Source organism: Crocuta crocuta, unplaced genomic scaffold (genome assembly GCF_008692635.1).
Source record: "Crocuta crocuta isolate KB4526 unplaced genomic scaffold, BGI_CrCroc_1.0 scaffold761, whole genome shotgun sequence".
Lineage (NCBI taxonomy): Eukaryota > Metazoa > Chordata > Mammalia > Carnivora > Hyaenidae > Crocuta > Crocuta crocuta.
The window spans coordinates 640,324-649,874 of NW_027528354.1; the positions used below are offsets into that span (position 1 = coordinate 640,324).

Sequence of the window (9,551 nt, forward strand, 5' to 3'; positions counted from 1 at the left end):
TATTTATTTATTTTTAATTTTTTTTTAATGTTTTATTTATTTCTAGGAGAGNCTCCAGGCTCTGAGCTAGCTGTCAGCACAGAGCCCAACGCAGGGCTCGAACCCACGAACGGTGAGATCATGACCTGAGCCGAGGTCGGACGCTTAACCGATTGAGCCACCCAGGCGCCCCAGTGAGGGGGCTTTTTAGGTCACAGGGCATTCCCACGTATTAGAAATGCCACTTCAAAGACAACCGGGAGACCATACTTCACCTTAGGAGCAGTTTAGATAGGAGGGTTTAAGATGAAAACCGTGTTGACTCTTATAGGCAATGAGCAGAAAGGACTTTACTAATTCATCACAACGCATCTGTTTCCTCTTTCCATCGATGTGACGGGCTCTTGTCCTTCTGCGTAAGGCAGCTGGTTTTAAGAAAAGTCATTGTCTCAGATGCAAATCAGATTGAGAATGAAGCACCAGGCAACTCTGTCAGCCTAAGTAATTTTTTAAGGGAAGTAATAAATGCCTCAGGAGGAATAATTAGGCGTGGGATGTTCTGTATGGGAGTAATAAATCTGTGTCCCTGCAGTTCTGGCTAAACCAAGAGTGGGAGTGGAAGAGAGCACGGGGCTTCTCGGAGTTCCCACACCGGTCTCACACGCTGCAAGTGTGGACGCGAGTCCCTAGGAAGACAGAGCTTTCACTTCCTGGACCCGCGGCCAAGGGCAGGAGAAGCTAACATGAGGACTGAGGAGAATAGGGGTGCTGTTCAGGAAGAGACCCCCAGGACCCTGTCAGCATCCGCAGATGGCGGCAGCTCCACTCTGGCCCTTGCCGAGGCCACTCCCTACCATGCAGTTTGGTGCCTGGAGCCCATTTATCAAGCAGTCACCCCGGGGTGTTGCCGCTGTGAGAGTTAGAGCCGGAGAGCCACCCAGCGCACCTTTTAGAGAGGCTCAGTTTCCTGGGGGACATTCTTTAGCCACCACAGTGGGACCTTATAAGGCTTAATGCCCCAAGGCCTGGAAGGCATTTGTCAAAGGCAGCCTAGGAGGGGCTGAATAGCAGGTTTTGTGAATTGTGTAGGCAACCGGTCAACAATTAAAAACCTCTTTTGAGTTTCTTCTACTTCCCAAGCTGATTTGGGGGCTACCTCCCCATAAACGCTTAGACAAGGATCGTTAAGGAAATACGTATTTGGTAAGTTTTGCAGGAAAGGGGCAAATCCAATAAAAAAATTAAGTAAATGTTTTGAATGAGGCCCTCTTTGACTACACTTGAAATGAGTTGTCCATTTGCCCCTTATCAGAAAAAGTCCTAGATAAATCACCATGGTTTTGAAATCTAAATTGCATTTCAAGTCTTATTTTCTCTCTCATTTCTTTTATGGTCAGCCCAACCCCCTGATTTGCATAGCTGGTGTGCCAATGTAGTACTAACAAAGCTCTCCCCAATACACTAAAATAAAAATTCTAAATGCCCACTTCCTCTTTTCAAAAGTACACACATGTGTATCACTTCCTAAATTATATTCATTGTCAAGAATCTTAGACCATAAAATCATCCAGCAGTTGGTTCTCATCTGAGGCAGTTAACTACTTCTTTAAAACATCACAGTTGCCTTCCTATGTCAGGAGTGTCTCTGTACTCACTGGGTATCTGAAGTCAGATACCCACACTCAACCTCAGAATCTTGAATTTCAAAGAAAGCAGGGAGTTCACATACAAATGACTCTCATTTCAGGTGTATGCATGGATTTTCCTCCACTGCCAATTAATTAGGCAAGCAGCATTGCTTTCACATCATGCCAGAAAATGAAAGCCAAATCTTAGGGCTACTTCAGATTTCCGAGACAAGCAGTTGTGGTCATTCCCAACTCAAAGTTACCCAGGCTTCTTGGCTCAAGATGAAAACATTTTCACTGGGAATTCCTTTGGCTTCAGTTTCCAGGCCAGTCATGCAAACCTCCAAAAACATGGATCGGTCTCACCATGCTGCAAGTGGGGGTGCCGGGGCTTTAGGAGGATGGTGGCTTTACCTTCCAAGTCCTGAAGCCAAGAGCAGGAGGGGGTAAATGCAATGACTTGCCCAAAGAAGACTGAAGGAGAATGGAAGAGGAATTTGATAAACTAATATCAGAGGCAGCTATGAAGTGGGAAAAAAGATACCGAGGTATCCTGCTATGGAGGTTGGAAGTGTGGACGGAGAGTTGGACCATTGGTTGTGTACATCTCTTTCAGAACTGATATATGCAAATGCATGTCGGGGCCAGACTGGTAACACAAGAAACTGAAATAAATTGGGTGTAAGGCACGAAGGAATGGCGGGGAACACACACCCTGACTAAAGGGACTCACAGTTCAATAAATGCGAATACTCATCTAACTGTTGGGTTCACCTGGCTTCTGCAGGACTTTTTTAAGGTTTCAAAATATCCTGGAATTCTTACAGAGTATATTACTCCTCTTAACTAATATTTTAGCTATATGACATTAGCCACCACTGAAACCATTCTAAGAAACCCACAAAGTGTATTCTTATGTTTACTGACAGAATGATATTATGACAGCCTTACACAATGACAACTTCATGAGTGCCTGGAAAGATATTCTTTTCGGGTTTCAGAATCAACAATAATCAAATTTCTCTGATGATCATTGCAGACATTTTGACAGATAATGTTGCCTTCCTTGCATTGATTTCCAAGAGTAAAGAGCTACATTTGCAGCCCACCTATAAATTGGAGTAATATGACTCTTAATTTTCTATATCGTCCTTCTAAGTTGCCTCAAATTCCTTTAGGGAACTAAGAAAGGTATCATAAGCAAATAGATTATCTGTCTGTCTATCTATCTATCTATCTACCTATCTATCTATCTACCTATTTTTACTTAGATATTTATCTGTATATATTTAGCCCTCTCTGGTTGTCAATACCTGCCATCTTCTCCCAGTGGCAGCATCCAGGTAACTGCCAAAGACAGAAATCCAATTTTTTAGAAGATAAAGTGAGCAAAAACCAAGTCTTGATGTCATTTATACCCCCCCCCCAAAAAAACTATTTTGTCTGTCATCTCTTCTGTGTTTTCACTGCCATATTGTAATTAAATTCTGCTCTTGTGGTCAGTGGTAGCTATAGGTTTTTTTAAGTCTATTTATTTATTTTTGAGAGAGAGAGCACTCAGGAAGGGCAGAGAGATAGAATCCCAAGCATGCTATGCACTGGCAGTGCAGAGCCCTACATGGGGCTTGAACTTATAAACCATGAGATCATGACCTGAGCCAAAACCAAGAGTCAGTCGCTTACCCAACTGAGCCACCCAGGCGCCCCAGCTACAGTTTTCGTATTCCCAGGCATGTTCCCATTCTTCTAGTTTCTTTGGGGATCTCTTTCCCACCTCTCTGTGGCTCTGCTGGGGCCATCAGACATGGCACCTGCCCCCCTTGGTCACAGGAATGACCCAGGCACTCACCCAGAATAGAATCCTCATTCCCCCAACCTCCATTAATAATTAGTTTATTGTTGTGCACGTGACCCCACAGAGCCCATCAGAAACTTCCCTGGAATTGATACATGGATATTGGAATTGCTAAACTGAGAAAATAAGAGCCTGGCAGCCATCTCATTTACTATGGAGAGAGACTATGAATCAGAAGCTAAGGAGAGCAGCAGATCTGAGAGATGGTGGGGGAGAAGGAGAAAGAATTGATGACAACTGATGAGTTCTTGGAATTAGTCTGAAGCCAGATCCTCTCCTGAACATAATATCCCATTTTGCTTATACTTGCCTTCCCATTGAGCCTAACTCAAGCCACTCTCCATCTGATTTTGAGCGGGCGACATTTGAGCTTCTTGTTGATCCTGAGATCCCCCTGGCCTCCAGGGAGACATGACCATTCTTCATTCCTAAAATGCCCTTCTCCCTGTTTTGAGCTCAAATGCTACCTTCTCTGGAAAGTCTCCTTTTGCTTCCCTAGAAAGAATTTGCTGTTTATTCTCCTTTGTTCCCACAGTGTCTTCATTTGGGTAATTGTAGAGTATTATCATTGTTTTTGCCTTTCTTTAGCTAGCGTATAAGCTCCCTGAGAACAGGGAGGGCATTTATCTGTGTTTCTGCAAGTGGCACTTGGTAGCAGCTGAATAAATAGACAGTGAACGAGTGAATGAATGAATGTGCTATCTATCCTACCTTACAGAGAAATCCTCCCCCCAGCTTCTCTTTGCACACGCAGTTCCTCGCCACCATTTCCACACAGGTTCTTTGGCTTACGCGCAACAACTGAAAACTCTCAGGTCTTTTCAAGACCCCAGGTGTCTTAAAAGTCCTTATTTGAAATTCATTGTTCTCGTAAGGCCTCTGAGACAAAAGCACATTAGGGCCACTCACAGTGCTGTATGAACTGGGGGAGAGGCTTGAGGTCTGACTTTCCATTAATTGTTTATAAAATTACAAGCATCTTTAAGATGATAGGACTTGAATACAAGATACGTATGATTGATCTACTAAGCTGAAGGGGCCCCATGTGGATTGACTCTCCTCAGTTCTCTGAAAATTCTTAAAAGGACAATACTCAGAACCTCAGTCAGTATTCTCTGGGCTAAGATAAATGTGCCCATGGGCATTTGGGAAGGGATTTTTAGGCTTGTTGGCTTTCCCGTTGTAAAGTCTTTGATTTCTCTAACTGACCGTCAGAGAAGAACCTTGGACTGTGCCCTGAAATAGAGCTAGGTCCCTTCTTGCTAACCCTATGATGCAGAGATGCAGAAACTAATCGTATGGTGTTAGATTGCTTTCATGAAGTTCCAACAGCTGAATCAAAACTGGGGGAAATGAGAGGCTAGAGTGAAATAAAGGTAGTAATAAGAATACCTTTCATTTATGCTTTCTGGGGAACTAACCAGTATCCTGTTAGCCTTGAAAAGTTATTGAAACTTCCCAGAGGTGTCCAACTTGCCCCCAGGAAATAATCTAGGCCTTTTTACATTATTTCATTATCTCATATGATCTCAGAATTTTCCTGAGAATAAGGTAAAGCTAGCAGGTGTGCTTTTTTTTTTTTTTTCCAGAAAGAGAAATGGACAGAGAGGGATTAAGAAGGGCATTTCCCAAGTCTTATAGTAACCATGCAGCCAGGATTAGAATGTCACACTTGTATTATTAGTCCAGGGCTCTTCAAATCTATTTGTGTAGCCCCCAGAAAAATGTTGAAAACAGTGTACTCCTCAAACATTACTAAATTCACTTCAAAATTTGTCCATCATATGTTTAAAGAATTGCAAAGAATATAATTTCCAGACCTTTCTAAATGTTAACATTTAAAAATATATTTGATATATCCAGTGGAATGTATCTTTTGAATGTATCCAATGAAACTTAAATACCAAAGCAATTTGACAATCACTTCTATTTTTTTAATGAATAAATGAGCAAGCTTTTCTTTAACTGTTGGAAATTTTGTATTTATATCATTTATTTATTCTTGAGTTTATATTCCATTCCTCTTCCCCCTGAGAATTTAGTCCTAAAGTAATTTTATTTCATTTTTTGAACAATTTTATTGATCACCCTATCAAACTTCTTTGCACATAGTATATAAATATCAATTTAAATTTTTTAAAGTCTCCTGTGACCATAAGGTTCTAAATAATGAAATTTTTCTATATGTTACTATGATAATTACCATTATTATTAGTCAATCGATTAAAACAATATAAATTATCATAAACTTTGAACAACTATGGAATAAAAAGGAAAATTTTATTGGAAATGCACCTTTTATTGAGAAGAGCTTGTTTTCATTTCCAATTCATTCAAGTGCTTAATGAATATTACTTAACAGAATAAGACAAGAGTTCTCCATCATGTCTACCTCCAATTTTGTTTCTATAGATGTTGACCTTGAGAAAACTTGTTTGTAAATAAGTAGGTGGAAATGGAAGGAGTCTTGTTATAGCAATGTCCATCAGTTCCTTGAGTTCCCTTTGAGGTATATGCCAAATATCATATTGTGATTGATCTACCATCAAAAATTATTTTTAGCAAGCTACCGAATGACAGCTCCATTAGGTTCTACTTAAATTTTGTTGACAAAAGCATTGGAAACCACTTGACTTGCAAAAATGTATTAGCCAGTCATTAGAGTCATTTAGTGCCTTAAACCTGTCCCTGGACCCCTAAGCTTTTCTTCTCAAGTGCTCTTTACCGCCTGGGGGAATGCAGCTCAGTAAGACTGGAAGAAAAGTCATTCATTTATTATTATTTTAAATGTTTTATTTATTTTTAGGAGAGAGAGAGAGAGAGAGAGAGAGAGACAGCGTGAGCAGGGGAGGGTCAGAGAGAGAGGGAGTCACAGACTGAAACAGGCTCCAGGCTCTGAGCTGTCAGCACAGAGCCGGATGTGGGGCTCGAACCCACGAACCGCGAGATCATGACCTAAGCGAACGTCGGACGCTTAACTGACTAAGCCACCCAGGCGCCCCATAGGTCATTCATTTATTAAGAGAAGACTGTGAAAGGGAAGATGGAGGAAATGTCAGCAGGACAAGTTTTCAGCAGTTCTCAGACAGATCATCTTTGAGAAATGGTTTGTGTGGAAGCTGAGGATCTGGAAATCGATTCCCCTAAAGCTATCTATCCACACCCATTTCATGGAAAGCCTTTGTAAACTCTTTTGGGATATGGATACTGAAGTTTGAAGGCCATTGTATTCGTTCATTCTTCTACTACCCTTAAATATATCCTTCAAATCTGTGTCCCATTGTTATACCTTTTACATCAATCACCAACAATATGGTGGGCATTCTTCCAGGTATTGGAGATATAACAAACAATAAAAGAAAGGAATTCCTGTCCTCCATGCTAGTAGAGGAGATAGACAATAAATTATCGGAACTTGACTCCATTTTACAGTGAGCAAACTAAGGACACAATAGTCAGAAATAGAAATCTCAGGCCATTGCTGATCCTGGAACATAGCTGTCATGTCTCTCTGTAGCCTGCAAAGGCAGGGCACTGTGACCTTTGTCCTATGTTTCCCCAGCACCGAGTAGAATGCCAAGCATGCATACTTGGCTATCCATACATATTTGTTTAATTAATTGACTGAAATTACAAGCCAAAGAAATTGTATTCATCCTTTCAAAGTGTCTGACAAATTGTCCCTTAAATGAGGACTACTATAGAGTCATTTATAAAATCACAGCATTTCTCCTTTACTTTTTTTTTTTGGAAACTTTATTTTCCATCAACCTTATTTCCATTTCTGTTTAAGAGTCTGTGGAAGGAGCAGTTTAGGATCACTGAGGGGCTGTTCTCACCCAGTCAGGGGCCCGAGCACGGGGAGCTGCAGCCCAGGCCTGAGCGGTGGCTGAGAGCCCCAGTCTCTGCTGGATAGGCGCTGAGGACCCTGCATGCCTCAGACCACCTGAGACTTCAGGTTGAGTAGCAATAAATTCGGGACATGGGGCAGTCCATTCACCTGGAAATTCCTCCTTGGTCACAGCCTTTACAGCACTCACCTGCTCTTCCTTTTCAGTCTCTCAGGATCTCTGTAGAAGGAGAGGTCAGGGGTGGCCTCGCATGGTGTTCACAGAAGATGGTGCTATGCATGTGCAGAACTTCCCGGGCCAGGATCCACCACCTCGGACCCACGGAGCGAGCTCCCTTGCTGTTGCGTGGGGTGGCAGTGTCCACACAGCACCGAGGAGACTCTGGGTTACACAGCGCGATGGTAGGTGGGTTAACATAGGACACCTCTGTGAGAGGCGGGCGGTCAGCCCTGACTCAGTAACCACCAGAAGACACGGCTCCCAGAGGGCTGCCTGGACCCGGTTAGTGAAGGTTCCAGGAGTGAAGCGGCCGCAGTAGGAGGGGCTCAGCGGCAGCAGCCCACGTGAGCACAGCCCACTGGCCAGTGTCCCTGGAGGAGGCGATGCTGCCATTAGCCAGGTGTTTGATGGCAACAAGGGAACAAGCTGCCGGCAGAAACTTCTCACAGGATCTCCCCAGACTTGTAATGCACCATAGTTTTTCCTTCTGTAGATATACTTCCATTTGGAAGTCAAGGTTAATGTCATCTAAGCGGGTTCTGCTGCAAGGAATTAGACCACATCCTCCTCCCTTTGCAGGACATCAAGGGCTCCGGACATCGTGCATGTTTTTTCCCTTTAAGTTATGGCTGGAACCCAAAGCAATGTCATTTGGACCCTCAGCACAAAAAGGCCATTTCACCTTTTCTCGAAGAAGAAAAATGAAGTGTGCCTAGCTGGCTGGAAGCCTGGCAGTGATACCATCAAGCCTGATGTCCAGAAGAGAAAAGAATATGTCTCTAAGCAGAAGTGAGCACTGGGCCATTTTAGGGCCAGGCTGCATTGGGTGGCCATGGAAAAAAAATCTCTTTTGTACTATTGTCATGCTTAAAACACAAGACTTTAGATCAGGGCAGATGTGGTATGGGACAGGACAGGCCTTTCCTGCGGGGGTTGGGGAGACCAGCCTTTCTTCCTCCGAAGAGATTGTGCTATGGAGCAAGCCAACTGATGTGTACAGTAGAGGGGCATCACTTTTGATCTTTGCTGTTTCTATTACACTTGAGCTGAGAAAAAAAAAAAAGTGACAAGACAAAGTGACTTGTCAAGTTTATGAATCAAGTCAGTGATAGATCCTGTATTTGTGGCCAGTGGGAAATCTCTAGATCCTTCCGATCCAGGCAAGTTCTGTATCCAGTGCCCTTTAAGACAGCCCAATTCCATAGCCTCTGCTGAGAAAGACCCCTGCCCCATACCCAAGTAACCTCCCAACAAAGCTTTAGCATCTGCAATAAAAAGTGAAATAAGAAAATGTTTCTATTTCATGAATTCCCTTGGAATTCACAGGAAACATGTATCATGACAGAAACAATTGTTCACTTGGGTCATTTAGAGTGGCTATCCCTATAATCCAAACTGTGGTTTCTTGTTTTCAGCTTTGAGAGTATGAATGAAATTTTTAATGAATGGGAGTCTTCCACAGTTTCACTGTGAATTTAGTATCTGTAATGAAGCCCAGAGGCCAAATTTCCCATAAAAGGTTAGCAGGATTACTGGTCAGGAAGATACCCTTTGGCAGAGAAATAATTGTTCAAGCAGAAATGCAGTTGCTTCTGTTCTGAGGTCTCTGGGGTAAGTCCTTGAAGACTGTGGCCCCTACCTTAGGGAAGTCCCAAAAGCTAAATAAAGAGGTTCCAAGTAAAAGAAAGAAAGAGTTGTTTAATTACACGGGCACAAATGGAAACCAAACAAGTAAATAAAGAAAGAGTCTGTGAGAGGAGAATTTGTTGGTTTGGTTTCTGAGTCTGCCCCCCGTGGTTTCATTTTGCGTATCTGTGGCATTTGGTTGAGGTGATGTGCGGTGAGAAGTTTCTGCTCGTGCCTTTCCAATAAGAAATCCTGGAAACCACACTCAGGGGTAGGGACCAAAGGACCCCAGAAGAAAGAATCCTTTCACAGCACCCTTCACCCTCCAAAGAGGATTCCCAGGGAATTAGCTCCATCCCTAAGATCTCTTCTGTGTTCTAAGCTGGCTTTCTT

At 42.8% G+C, this 9,551-nt stretch overlaps 1 pseudogene; it reads right to left on the reverse strand.

The window, feature by feature from the left end:
• Positions 1-7,280: 7,280 nt before the first annotated feature.
• On the reverse strand, positions 7,281-8,132 carry LOC144223064 (small ribosomal subunit protein uS2B pseudogene; annotated as a pseudogene).
• Between the last annotated feature and the right edge of the window lie 1,419 nt (positions 8,133-9,551).